A 15,712-nucleotide genomic window follows, 5' to 3' on the forward strand; every position below is an offset into this window, starting at 1 on the left:
TCCATTGTATCACTGACTAGAATCCCTGGCGGTCTAGGGTGGCATACCTTGTCCTTGGCATCCCTGGTGGTCTGGTGGCATCCCTGGTGGTCCAGTGTGGGCATCCTCGGGGGGGCTGTGCTGATAATCGATCAGCACAGACCCCCCCTGTCAGAGGAGCAGCCGATCGGCTCTCCTCTACTTGCGTCTGACAGACGCGAGTGAGGAAAAGCCGATCACCGGCTCTTCCCATTTACACTGTGATCAGCCGTGATTGGACACGGCTGATCACGTGGTAAAGAGTCTCCGTCGGAGACTCTTTACCGAGATCGTAGTTGCCGGGTGTCAGACTGACACCCCGCAACAACGATCGCCGCGATGCGCGCCCCCGGGGGCGCGCAGCGGCTCATAATCCTGATCACGTCATATGACGTCCGGTCAGGATTATGAAACCACTTTGCCGCCGTCCATTTTCTATAGGGCGGGCGGCAAGTGGTTAAAAAAGCAAAACATTGCGCTACTACAATAAAACTAGCAGCTAACACTCAAACATACAAAGTTATAATAAATGTAAAAAACAAAAGTATAGCGCTAACAAAATAGGTTCAAACACCTGAAGGTAAATTTTGAATAAGTGCGAGTACCTAAACTCAAAAAGGAAAAACCTTGCACTAAACAAGTGCAAACAACAATATGTGCAAAGTGTAATCCCTAGTGCTGTATACATACAACAGTGCATAAATAATGTAATGACAGTGCGGTCACATGATGTGAGTCCTGAAAAATAGGCTAACAACAGTTCGTCAGTCTGTGCGTCGGTCCACTTATATGGAGAGAGGGTAACCAACCTTCTCATATAGACCTTAAATCAGGGTAACATAGAGACAACCACGACAATCTGTTTGTCTGTAGAGATATCTGTAGATGCAACAATCTGGAGTTATAAGATGGATACTCTTACCGGAACAGTTGGACCCGCATGCCCTTCGACAATGGGTCTAAAGAGCTTGTAACCCCTAAGGGTTGTACTCCAGCCTCTGAGGAGAAGGGTCACGGTATGGAATCCTCTTGTAGGCATCCACGATCTCGACTGGAAATAAGTGGGCCGGATGGTTAGCAGCCAGTGATTCCCGTATTCAAGGGTGATGATACATCTGGAAACGAGTGTATTCCAGCTCCAGTTTCAGGGATTCATACACGTAGCATACAACAGGAAATAAAAAAAGAGAAGGGCTCCGGAGGGTGTAGGTCAAAAAACCCGATTGGTTTTAATAAAAATACGTATTATACAAAAAAGTGATCACAAAAGAACAAAGAAACTGAAAAAAAAGCAATATGGGGTGCAAGTAAAGCTTCCCAACGCGTTTCAACACAAGCGGTCATCAACACTCCAGGACCTTGAGATGCTTCTTACGGGGCCACTCCTTAGTTGCCCTGGCTGTGTGTTTCGGGTCATTGTCACGGTGGAAGACCCAGACACGACCCATCTTCAATGATTTTACAGAGCAAAGGAGGTTGTTGGCCAAGATCTCGTGATACACGGGCCCCATCAATCCACCCCTCAATACGGTGCAGTCGTCCAGTATCCTTTGCAGAAAATCAGCCCCAAAGAATGATGTTTCCACCACAATGCTTCATGGTTGGGATGGTGTTCTTGGGGTTGTACTCATCCTTCTTCCTGCTCCAAACAGGGCGAGTGGAGTTTAGACCAAAAAGCGCTATATTTGTCTCATCAGACCACATGACCTTATCCCATTCCTCCTCTGGATCATCCAGATAGTCATTGGCAAACTTCAGGTGGGCCTGAACATATGCTGGCTTGAGCAGGGGGGACCTTGCGTGCGCTGTAGGATTTTAATCCGTGACGGCGTAGTGTGTTACTAATGGTTTTCTTTGAGACTGTGGTCCCAGCTATCTTCAGGTCAATGACCAAGTCCTGCCGGGTAGTTCTGGGTTGATCCCTCACCTTCCTCATGATCATTGATGCCCCACCAGGTGAGATCTTGCATGGAGCCCCAGAGCGTGGGAGATTGACCGTCATCTTGAACTTCTTCCATTTTCTAATAATTGCGCCAACATTTGTTGCCGTCTCACCAAGTTGACTGCCAATTGTCCTGTAGCCCATCCCAGCCTTGTGCAGGTCTACAATATTATCCCTGATGTCCTTACACAGCTCTCTGGTCTTGGCCATTGTGGAGAGGTTGGGGTCTGTTTGAGTGTGTGGACAGGTGTCTCTTATAAAGGTAACGAGTTCAAACAGGTGCAGTTAATACAGGTGATGAGTGGAGAACAGGAGGGCTTCTTAACCGCTTCCCGACCGGGTCATGCAGATATTCTGCGGCAGAAGGGCACGTGCAGGCAGAATCACGTACCTATACGTTGCCCTTTAAGAGGCGGATTGTGGGTGCACGCGCCGGGAGCTTTGTGAGCGCGATCGCGGGTCCCGCAGACTCGATGTCCGTGGGGATACCAGCGATCATCTCATGGAGAAGAAGAACGGGGGAATGCTGATGTAAACAAGCATTTCCTCGTTCTGCCTAGTGACATTGTCACTTATCACCAATCCCTGTAATCGGGAGTGGTGATCAGTGTTGTGTCACACGCAGCCCCTCCCCCCACAGTTAGAATCACTCCCTAGGAGACACTTAACCCCTACAGCGCCACCTAGTGGTTAACCCCTTCACTGCCAGTCACATTTACACAGTAATCAATGCATTTTAATTGCACTGATCACTGTATAAATGTGAATGGTCCCAAAATCACACCAAAAGTGTCCGATGTGTCCGCCATAATATCAAAGTCACAATATAAATCGCAGATTGCCGCCATTACTAATAAAAAAAAAATATTAATAAAAATGCCATAAAACTATCCCCTATTTTGTAAACGCTATCTCCTTTCTGATCAATGTTTATAAACAATGTTACTTTGTATCGCTCTATCTCCCATCTGATAATTTTTTATAAACAATGTTAGTTTGTATCTCTCTATCTCCTTTCTGATCAATGTTTATAAACAATGTTAGTTTGTATCTCTCTATCTCCTTGCTGATCAATGTTTATAAACAATGTTACTTCGTATCTCTCTATCTCCTTTCTGATCAATGTTTATAAACAATGTTACTTTGTATCTATCTCCCATCTGATCATTTTGTATAAACAATGTTACTTTGTATCTCTCTATCTCCCATCTGAACATTTTGTATAAACAATGTTATTTTGTATCTCTCTATCTCCTGTCTGATCAATGTTTATAAATGTATAAATGTGAATGGTCCCAAAATGGCGCCAAAAGTGTCTGATCTGTCTGCCATAATGTTGCATTCATGATAAAAATCGCAGATCGCCACCATTACTAATAAAAAAAAAATATTAATAAAAAAATGCCATAAAACGATCCCCTATTTTGTAAACGCTATCTCCTTTCTGATCAATGTTTATAAACAATGTTACTTTGTATCGCTCTATCTCCCATCTGATCATTTTGTATAAACAATGTTACTTTGTATCTCTCTATCTCCTGTCTGATCAATGTTTGCCGGTGATCGGCTCTTTTTTTCTCTCCTCGCGCTGTCAGCGCAAGGAGGAATAATAGCCGATTACCGGCTCCGTTGTATCACATGATCAGCTGTCATTGGCTGACAGCTGATCACGTGATAAGGGGTCGGGATCGACCCCTTGCTCGGATCGGTGATCAGGCGAGTCTCATAGACTCGCCGATCACAAAGCGCGCCGCGCGCGCAGGCCGCTCGTGCACGGGACGACGTCAATAGACGTCGTCCCGGCAAAGGAGATCCGCGCTGTAGCCGTCATTCGGCTATAGCGCGGGTCTCAAGTGGTTAAAGAAGAAATAACAGGTCTGTGAGAGTCGGAATTCTTACTGGTTGGTGGGCGATCAAATACTCATGTCATGCAAGAGAATGCTAATTAATTATTTAAAAAAAAAAAATGATACAATGCGATTTTGTGGATTTTTGCTTTGGATTCCGTCTCTCGCAGTTGAAGGATACCTATGATAACAATGACAGACCTCCACACGCTTTGTAAGTAGGAAAACCCGCAAACTCGTCCGCGTTTCCAATACTTGTCCTCCACACCGCATACGAGTCAAAGCGCGGGAAATCTTTGAAGTCCAAGCTCTGCATTTATCAGTTTCTGCATTCGGGAAACCCGCAGCTTCCGGATTTACTGCTCGCCGCGGTCTATAGAAAGACATCAATCCCAGGAACGTCGCAATCATTTCTTGGATTGGATCAACGCTTTTCATAAATGAAGGTTTTCGGAAAATGCATTGAGGAGAAATGAGCGCGTCGGGGGTCGTCCTGGCACGTCATTGAGCGCGGTTTATATAATCTACGGGGCAAGGTCCATTATTCAAACCGGTGTTTGGAAATAAAAAGGAAATTCTGACTGCTTTAAATTGGGCTGTTAATTGGCCAAGAGTAGAGAATAGCGCCGGCTCCACGTCTATTCATCGGTAGAAAGACAAATCGATCAACAAAGAAATGTTCCCGGCCCCATTGGATACAACATTGCGAACCATCCAAAAGTCAGCGTGGCTTCCTCCTTCTCTTCTTATTTGTTTACCAGCTGAAGCAAAGTGAGCTTTTCTTCGGGATAAGCAGTAAATTGCAGGGACTAATAATCCCCACATTATGGTCTCTAAGACCAGCTTACAATATTAAAAGAGAAGTGCGGAGGGTTTTTGTCTTCTAATTATACTTACCTCGGTGGATGGAGCATGAGACCGGTGCTGCAGCCCGGCCCCCCCCTCCCCCGGCATCTCTGCACTGAGAACCGAGCCGCTGAAAACCCCGCCGATGGCTCGGTTCTCACTCCTCCCCGGGCAGAGAGGTGCTGACTGTCAGTAGGCATCACTCCTCCCCGGGCAGAGAGGTGCTGACTGTCAGTAGGCATCACTCCTCCCCGGGCAGAGAGGTGCTGACTGTCAGTAGGCATCACTCCTCCCCGGGCAGAGAGGTGCTGACTGTCAGTAGGCATCACTCCTGGTCTGCTTCTCTGCGCTCATTTGTGCGATGAGCTGTGGAGGGGGGGGGGGGGTGGGTAGGGGAAGGCCGTCTCAGCCGCTCTCCAAGATGGCCATCAGTTACGGCAACTGGCGGATCCAGACTTGGGAAGTCGGGATGACGCGGTGCCTGGACTGATAGCAGTGAAAACGGGTCACAGGAGTGCAAAACAAATTACACTCCTGTGACCCTTAGGAGAAGCCAAGCCTAAAAAGCTCCGCTTGAGCTCCGGAAGATTTTACTCCCTTCTGATCATTTTTATAAACAATGTTACTTTGTATCTCTCTATCTCCCATATGATCAATGTTTATAAACAATGTTACTTTGTATCTCTCTATCTCCCATATGATCAATGTTTATAAACAATGTTACTTTGTATCTCTCTATCTCCCATATGATCAATGTTTATAAACAATGTTACTTTGTATCTCTCTATCTCCCATATGATCAATGTTTATAAACAATGTTACTTTGTATCTCTCTATATCCCATATGATCAATGTTTATAAACAATGTTACTTTGTATCTCTCTATCTCCCATATGATCAATGTTTATAAACAATGTTACTTTGTATATCTCTATCTCCTGTCTGATCAATGTTTATAAACAATGTTACTTTGTATATCTCTATCTCCTGTCTGATCAATGTTTATAAACAATGTTACTTTGTATCTCTCTATCTCCTATCTGAACAAGGTTTAACCACTTGGACTCTGGAAGATTTTACCCCCTTCATTTTTTATAAACAATGTTACTTTGTATGTCTTCATCTATATCTCTTCATCTCCCGTCTGATCAATGTTTATAAACAATGTTAATTTGTAGCTCTCTATCTCCTTTCTAATCAATGTTTATAAATAATGTTACTTTGTATCTCTCTATCTCCCATATGATCAATGTTTTATAAACAATGTTACTTTGTATCTCTCTATCTCCTATCTGATCAAAGTTTATAAAAAAATAAAATGTTACTTTGTATCTCTCTATCTCCTATCTGAACAAGGTTTAACCACTTGGGCTCTGGAAGATTTTACCCCCTTCATTTTTTATAAACAATGTTACTTTGTATGTCTTCATCTATATCTCTTCATCTCCCGTCTGATCAATGTTTATAAACAATGTTAATTTGTAGCTCTCTATCTCCTTTCTAATCAATGTTTATAAATAATGTTACTTTGTATCTCTCTATCTCCCATATGATCAATGTTTTATAAACAATGTTACTTTGTATCTCTCTATCTCCTATCTGATCAAAGTTTATAAAAAAATAAAATGTTACTTTGTATCTCTCTATCTCCTATCTGAACAAGGTTTAACCACTTGGGCTCTGGAAGATTTTACCCCCTTCATTTTTTATAAACAATGTTACTTTGTATGTCTTCATCTGTATTTCTTCATCTCCTGTCTGATCAATGTTTATAAACAATGTTACTTTGTATCTCTCTATCTCCTTTCTAATCAATGTTTATAAACAATGTTACTTTGTATCTCTCTATCTCCGGTCTGATCAAAGTTTATAAAAAATAAAATGTTACTTTGTATCTCTCTATCTCCTATCTGAACAAGGTTTAACCACTTGGGCTCTGGAAGATTTTACCCCCTTCATTTTTTATAAACAATGTTACTTTGTATAAGTATAAAATTAAGGAAAGACCGCGCTCAACAACGGTGGGAAGTAGGAAAGGATAGCAATAGCAGTGGCTACGGCCAAATACTAATTATATCATTAGGTTGCTGCCACCCACAAGGAAAGAAACTCCAATAGGTGTTTCCTCCAAAAAATAGAACAATATGGTAACCGGGGTAATTGGCGCTACCTACAAATAAAACTCCTTATATGTATGTATATCAATATATGATCCCAAATATATCATGCATTCATCTCAAAGAATATATATATAATAAAAGGAGGTATAACCCCAAAAAACTGCTATTCTGCGATTTTTAATTTACAAGCTACTCAGATGTCCCAAAAAACAACAAAATTCCTACTGTAGATTAATTTCTGAGATTGACAGATAGTTCCAATAAACAAAGGAAAAGGAAAGAACCAAAAACCAAACAACAACAAACAAGAAAACAAAAGATTTGTGTCTATATCGCTAAAAGGCAATATTCTCTAAAATTGCATTATCGCCAAAATAAGGTTAAGTGAGCAAATTCCCAGTAGGAGGCGTGTGTGAATGTGCTAGTGGAATTATAATCCCAAATATGCAAACTATAAGTGCAAAACGCTAATATAGACATATATAAAAGAATTTGTTGCCTAAAATCGCATTATCGCCAAGATATGCAAAAAAAAACAGTAGGAGGTGTATATAAATGTGCTTAATGAAATTAAAATTCAAAATAATACAACCTATAAATGCAAAATGCTAATATAAGCATATATATGAAAGACCAAAATGTTAATGGTACATAAAAATTGTATCAAAAAAGTGCAAGTGAAAAAACAAAAAACAAAAAAAAAAAAAACAAAAAATATAAAAACAAAAAAGCAAAAAAATATATATATAAAAAAGCAAAGAGTCAATTAACCCCCAAATTGGAAAAACAATCCATAATAACCAAAAGTGCAAAAATAGTGTCCAAATTTCCAAAAAAATCTTCAATGGTGCAATTACAGAAAGTTCAAATGTGACTATAGTGCTTCTTGTGCAATCTCCAACGTGACTTCTGTGTTCCCCCACAAGGTCCCCCACTCACCAGAAGAATACACCCCTGCAGGGGTAATTCGCCTTGAAATCAAAGTCTGCCGATATCCAGCTCTTCATTCGCATCCAGAGAGAGTTTTCTCAATCCCTGCTGATGTCCAGCTCCTCAATCGCAACCAAGGGGAGATTTCATATATCCTCATAAGAAAAAAATTGGAGTCTCCATAGTGTGATTTGTATAAAAAAATCAATTTATTGCCACAAAAATATAAACCAATAAAAACATAACAAATGATAAAATGAAAAAAACAAATCTCATATATTGAGACAAGATGTGGAACCACAGTCCATTAAAAAATATAACCATACGCTAATAGCACTTTATCCCAAAAAAACAAAGGACTAGAAACCAAAAAACAATATCCCAGGGTATAACCTGTTGTCTAAGGTCACTCCAGTGTTTGTAAGTCCCCCAGGGATAGAGCCCTTCTAGCGCGAAAATTAGTCCGAACGTGGAAGCCGCTCGGTGGATACGCAGCTACGGCTTACACTCCAACTGCGCTCCAACGAACGGAACTGACGTAATAGGCGTAACTCCGTCGAACGCGTTTCGCCCTCGCCTTCTGGCTTGGAACTGGGTGGTAACAACATGCGGATTGGATACAGTGGTTGTCACTCCTTCAGACACAGGGTACAGCCCATTGTTGTCTGTTTGGGTGTCAATTACGAACGTTGGCCAATCAGATGCTGCTCAATCTTGGGTTTTTTCCTATTTGAGTCGTAAGACGTAGTAGCGTGACACCGCCGCTGAAGACGTCAATGACGAAACGCGTTCGACGGAGTTACGCCTATTACGTCAGTTCCGTTCGTTGGAGCGCAGTTGGAGTGTAAGCCATAGCTGCGTATCCACCGAGCGGCTTCCACGTTCGGACTAATTTTCGCGCTAGAAGGGCTCTATCCCTGGGGGACTTACAAACACTGGAGTGACCTTAGACAACAGGTTATACCCTGGGATATTGTTTTTTGGTTTCTAGTCCTTTGTTTTTTTGGGATAAAGTGCTATTAGCGTATGGTTATATTTTTTAATGGACTGTGGTTCCACATCTTGTCTCAATATATGAGATTTGTTTTTTTCGTTTTATAATTTTTTATGTTTTTATTGGTTTATATTTTTGTGGTAATAAATTGATTTTTTATACAAATCACACTATGGAGACTACAATTTTTTTCTTATGAGGATATATGAAATCTCCCCTTGGTTGCGATTGAGGAGCTGGACATCAGCAGGGATTGAGAAAACTCTCTCTGGATACGAATGAAGAGCTGGATATCGGCAGACTTTGATTTCAAGGCGAATTACCCCTGCAGGGGTGTATTCTTCTGGTGAGTGGGGGACCTTGTGGGGGAACACAGAAGTCACGTTGGAGATTGCACAAGAAGCACTATAGTCACATTTGAACTTTCTGTAATTGCACCATTGAAGATTTTTTTTGGAAATTTGGACACTATTTTTGCACTTTTGGTTATTATGGATTGTTTTTTCAATTTGGGGGTTAATTGACTCTTTGCTTTTTTATATATATATTTTTTTGCTTTTTTGTTTTTATATTTTTTGTTTTTTTGTTTTTTGTTTTTTCACTTGCACTTTTTTGATACAATTTTTATGTACCATTAACATTTTGGTCTTTCATATATATGCTTATATTAGCATTTTGCATTTATAGGTTGTATTATTTTGAATTTTAATTTCATTAAGCACATTTATATACACCTCCTACTGGGTTTTTTTGCATATCTTGGCGATAATGCGATTTTAGGCAACAAATTCTTTTATATATACCTATATTAGCGTTTTGCACTTACAGTTTGCATATTTGGGATTATAATTCCACTAGCACATTCACACACGCCTCCTACTGGGAATTTGCTCACTTAACCTTATTTTGGCGATAATGCGATTTTAGAGAATATTGCCTTTTACCGATATAGACACAAATCTTTTGTTTTCTTGTTTGTTGTCGTTTGGTTTTTGGTTCTTTCCTTTTCCTTTGTTTATTGGAACTATCTGTCAATCTCAGAAATTAATCTACAGTAGGAATTTTGTTGTTTTTTGGGACATCTGAGTAGCTTGTAAATTAAAAATCGCAGAATAGCAGTTTTTTGGGGTTATACCTCCTTTTATTATATATATATTCTTTGAGATGAATGCATGATATATTTGGGATCATATATTGATATACATACATATAAGGAGTTTTATTTGTAGGTAGCGCCAATTACCCCGGTTACCATATTGTTCTAATGTTACTTTGTATGTCTTCATCTGTATCTCTTCATCTCCTTTCTAATCAATGTTTATAAATAATGTTACTTTGTATCTCTCTATCTCCCATATGATCAATGTTTATAAACAATGTTACTTTGTATCTCTCTATCTCCCATATGATCAATGTTTATAAACAATGTTACTTTGTATCTATCTGCCATCTGATCATTTTTTATAAACAATATTACTTTGTATCTCTCTAACTCCTGTTTGAACAAGGTTTAGCCATTTGGGCTCCGGAAGATTTTACCCCCTTCATGATTCAGCACTGCGCTACTTTAACCACTTGCTTACTGGGCACTTAAACACCCTTCCTGCCCAGACCAATTTTCAGCTTTCGGTGCTCTCACACTTTGAATGACAATTACTCAGTCATGCAACACTGTACCCAAATGAATTTTTTGTCCTTTTTTTCCCACAAATAGAGCTTTCTTTTGGTGGTATTTGATCACCTCTGGGGGGTTTTTATTTTTTGCGCTATAAATGAAAAAAGACCGAAAAATTTTAAAAAAACACGCATTTTTCTTTGTTTCTGTGATAAAATTTTGCTAATTATAATTTTTTTTCTTCATACATTTTTTGCCACAATTTATACTGCTACATATCTTTGGTAAAAATAACCCAAATTAGTGGATATTATTTGGTCTTTGTGAAAGTTAGAGAGTCTACAAGCTGTGGTGCGAATCGCACAAAATTGATCACATCTGATGTACTGGTGGCCTATCTCGCTTCTTGTGACCCGAACAAGTCAGGAAAGTACAAATACCCCCCAAATGACCCCTTTTTGGAAAGTAGACATTCCAAGGTATTTAGTAAGAGGCATGGTGAGCTTTTTGATGTTGTCATTTTTTTTCCCACAATTCTTAGCAAAATTAAGATTTTTCATTTTTTTTATTTGTTTCCACAAAATTGTCATTGTAATAGGTTATTTCTCTCACATGGCATGTGTATACCACAAATGACACCCCCAAAAAAATTCTGCTACTCCTCCTGAGTATTACAATACCACATGTGTGGGATTTTTTCACAGCCTGGCCACATAGAGAGGCCTAACATGCAGGGAGCGCCATCATGTGTTCTAGGAGCATAAATTACACATCTAACTTGTTGACTATTTATTACACTTTTGAAGGCCCTGGAGCACCAGGACGATGACAGGTGGCACTGATGACAGGTGGCACTGATGACAGATGGCACTGATACGTGGCAATGATGACACTTATATGTGGCACTGATGACACGTGGCACTGATGACAGATGGCACTAATATGTGGCACTGATGACAGATGGCACTTATACATGGCACTGATGACACGTGGCACTGATGACACGTGGCACTAATACGTGGCACTGGTGACATGTGGCACTAATACGTGGCACTGATGACAGATGACACTAATACGTGGCACTAATATGTGCCACCGATGACAGATGGCACTAATACGTGGCACCGATGACGTGTGACACTGATGACAGATGGCACTGACAAGTGGCATTGATGACACGTGACACTGACAACAGATGGCACGTGAAACTGACAGGTGGCACTGATGACAAATGGCACTGATACGTGGCACTGATGACAGATGGCACTAATATGTGGCACCGATGACGCGTGACACTGATGACAGATGGCACTGATAAGTGGCATTGATGACAGGTAACACTGACAACAGATGGCACATGACACTGACAGGTGGCACTGATGACAAATGGCACTGATACGTGGCACTGATGACAGATGGCACTAATATGTGGCACTGATGACAGATGGCACTTATACGTGGCACTGATGACAGATGGCACTGGGGACAAATGGCACTGACAACAGGTGGCACTGGGGACAGATAGCACTAACAGGTGGCACTGGGGGCAGGTAGCACTGGGGTGGATGGCACTGGGGTGGATGGCACTGGGGCGGATGGGACTGGGGGAGGATGGCACTGGGGGAGGATGGCACATTTTTAACTTTTTTTTTTTTTTACACTTACGGCCGCTGCAGCCGTTCATCTCTCCCCTCTCACACGCTGTCTGTGTGAGGAGGGAGAGCGGCGCTGAGAGATGAACTCATATGTTTACATATGAGATCATCTCACATTGGACACGCCGATCGCGCAGTAAACGGCCACTGTGATTGGCCGTTTACTGCGATCTGTGTTTGCCTGTCCCCGGGGGACACGGCAAACACTGAACTTCCCCGATGTGCGCCCGCGGCGGCGCGCATTGTGGAAGTAAACAACAGGACGTCCAGGGACGGCCTCCCGGACGAAAGCGCCTGCTCTAAGGCCGTTATTCGGCTATAGGGCGGGCGCGAAGAGGTTAATTGGTAATTGCTCAGTAACCAAACTAAATTGATATATATATATATATATATATATATATAAATATATAAATTATTTTGGTGGTATTTGATCACCTTTAGATTTTTTTTCTTTGGCTTTTTGATTTTTTTTTATGAGCAAAAAAAATAAAAAAATTCTTCATAATTTTTGGCCCAAAATGTATTCTGTTACATGTCTTTATTAAAAAAAAAAATAATAATAAAATTCCATCATGTGTATATTAAAGTGTCCCTAAGCCTACAACAGTACAATCAGTCTGTATATGCAGTAAATCATGCTTGTTATACTCACTGTGGAATCTAAGGGGTTACTACTCTGCATTGTGTAAAAAGGCTGTTTGATCCTGTCTGCTCTGATCCTCCCCTTCTTCCACTATCTCCAATATATTTCCTGATAATAGAGAGCCAGGGGACAGGCTGCACATGCCGAGTTTGGTGTGTATCCCTAGAGAGTTTTTTTTTTCTTAAAAAGGGTGCATGTGATCAGCAGAGGGCCAATCAGCACTGTTCAAACAGAAAGTCAGGAGACATGCAGCCTCATAGGACAGTCAGTGCAGACTGAAAACTCCTCCTGCAAGCTTTAACCAGACACTCATAGAAGTCACAAGACTGCTATATAATACTAATAATAAAAAAGATATGTAGCAGTTTATAATGACTAAAATAACTACATTTCCATGTTCTGTGTACTGTGGGAGACCAGATATAATGAATGCAGAGTCCTGGGGAGACCAGATATAGTGAATGGAGGGTCCTGTGGAGAGCAGATATAGTGAATGCAGGGTCCTGGGGAGACCAGATATAGTGAACGCAGAGTCCTGGGGAGATCAGATATAGTGAATGCAGAGTCCTAGGGGAGATCAGATATAGTGAATGCAGAGTCCTGGGGAGATCAGATATATTGAATGCAGGGTCCTGGGGAGATCAGATATATTGAATGCAGAGTCCTGGGGAGATCAGATATAGTGAATACAGGCTCCTGGGATGATCAGATATAGTGAATGCAGGCTCCTAGGGGAGATCAGATGTAGTGAATGCAGAGTCCTGGGGTGATCAGATATAGTGAATGCAGAGTCCTGGGGAGACCAGATATAGTGACTGCAGGCTCCTAGGGGAGAACAGATTTAGTGAATGCAGAGTCCTGGGGAGATCAGATATCGTGAATGCAGAGTCCTAGGGAGAGCAGATATAATGAACGCAGTGTCCTGGGGAGATCAGATATAGTGAATGCAGGCTCCTAGGGGAGAGCAGATATAGTGAATGCAGAGTCCTGGGGAGACCAGATATAGTGAATGCAGAGTCCTGGGGAGACCAGATATAGTGAATGCAGGGTCATGGGGAGAGCAGATATATTGAATGCAGGGTCCTGGGGAGACCAGATATAGTGAATGCAGAGTCCTGGGGAGACCAGATATAGTGAATGCAGGGTCATGGGGAGAGCAGATATATTGAATGCAGGGTCCTGGGGAGACCAGATATAGTGAATGCAGAGTCCTGGGGAGATCAGATATATTGAATGCAGAGTCCTGGGGAGAGCAGATACAGTGAATGCAGAGTCCTGGGGAGATCAGATATATTAAATGCAGGGTCCTGGGGAGAACAGATATAGTGAATGCAGGCTCCTGGGGAGATCAGATATAGTGAATGCAGAGTCCTGGGGAGATCAGATATATTGAATGCAGGGTCCTGGGGAGACCAGATATAGTGAATGCAGGCTCCCGGGATGATCAGATATAGTGAATGCAGGCTCCTAGGGGAGATCAGATATAGTGAATGCAGAGTCCTGGGGAGAGCAGATATAGTGAATGCAGAGTCCTTGAGAGACCAAATATAGTGAATGGAGAGTCCTGGGGAGAGCAGATATAGTGAATGCAGAGTCCTGGGGAGATCAGATATAGTGAATGCAGAGTCCTGGGGAGATCAGATATAGTGAATGCAGAGTCCTTGAGAGACCAAATATAGTGAATGGAGAGTCCTGGGGAGAGCAGATATAGTGAATGGAGAGTCCTGGGGAGATCAGATATAGTGAATGCAGAGTCCTGGGGAGAGCAGATATAGTTAACGCAGTGTCCTGGGGAGACCAGATATAGTGAATGCAGGGTCCTGGGGAGAGCAGATATAGTGAATGCAGAGTCCTGGGGAGAGCATATATAGTGAACGCAGAGTCCTGGGGAGAGCAGATATAGTGAATGCAGAGTCCTGGGGAGAGCAGATATAGTGAATGCAGAGTCCTGGGCAGAGCAGATATAGTGAATGCAGAGTCCTAGGGAGAGCAGATATAGTGAACGCAGTGTGCTGGGGAGATCAGATATAGTGAATGCAGGGTCCTGGGGAGAGCAGATATAGTGAATGCAGGCTCCTGGGGAGACCAGATATAGTGAATACAGGCTCCTGGGGAGATCAGATCTAGTGAATGCAGAGTCCTGTGGAGACCAGATATAGTGAATGCAGAGTCCTGTGGAGAGCAGATATAGTGAATGCAGGGTCCTGGGGAGAGCAGATATAGTGAATGCAGGCTCCTAGGGGAGAACAGATATAGTGAATGGAGAGTCCTGTGGAGAGCAGATATAGTGAATGCAGGGTCCTGGGGAGAGCAGATATATTGAATGCAGGGTCCTGGGGAGACCAGATATAGTGAATGCAGAGTCCTGGGGAGATCAGATATATTGAATGCAGAGTCCTGGGGAGAGCAGATATATTAAATGCAGGGTCCTGGGGAGAGCAGATATAGTGAATACAGAGTCCTGGGGAGATCAGATATATTAAATGTAGGCTCCTTGGGAGACCAGCTATAGTGAATACAGGCTCCTGGGATGATCAGATATAGTGAATGCAGGCTCCTAGGGGAGATCAGATATAGTGAATGCAGAGTCCTGGGGAGATCAGATATAGTGAATGCAGAGTCCTGGGGAGATCAGATATAGTGAATGCAGAGTCCTGGGGAGATCCGATATAATGAATGCAGAGTCCTGGGGAGACCAGATATAGTGAATGCAGGGTCCTGTGGAGAGCAGATATAGTGAATGCAGGGTCCTGGGGAGACCAGATATAGTGAACGCAGAGTCCTGGGGAGATCAGATATAGTGAATGCAGAGTCCTAGGGGAGATCAGATATAGTGAATGCAGAGTCCTGGGGAGATCAGATATATTGAATGCAGGGTCCTGGGGAGAGCAGATATAGTGAATGCAGGGTCCTGGGGAGACCAGATATATTGAATGCAGAGTCCTGGGGAGATCAGATATAGTGAATACAGGCTCCTGGGATGATCAGATATAGTGAATGCAGGCTCCTAGGGGAGATCAGATGTAGTGAATGCAGAGTCCTGGGGTGATCAGATATAGTGAATGCAGAGTCCTGGGGAGACCAGATATAGTGAATGCAGGC

The sequence above is a fragment of the Lithobates pipiens genome, unplaced genomic scaffold (genome assembly GCF_037356315.1).
Source record: "Lithobates pipiens isolate NorthernLeopardFrog02 unplaced genomic scaffold, aLitPip1_a1.2 Scaffold_8, whole genome shotgun sequence".
Taxonomy (NCBI): Eukaryota; Metazoa; Chordata; class Amphibia; order Anura; family Ranidae; genus Lithobates; species Lithobates pipiens.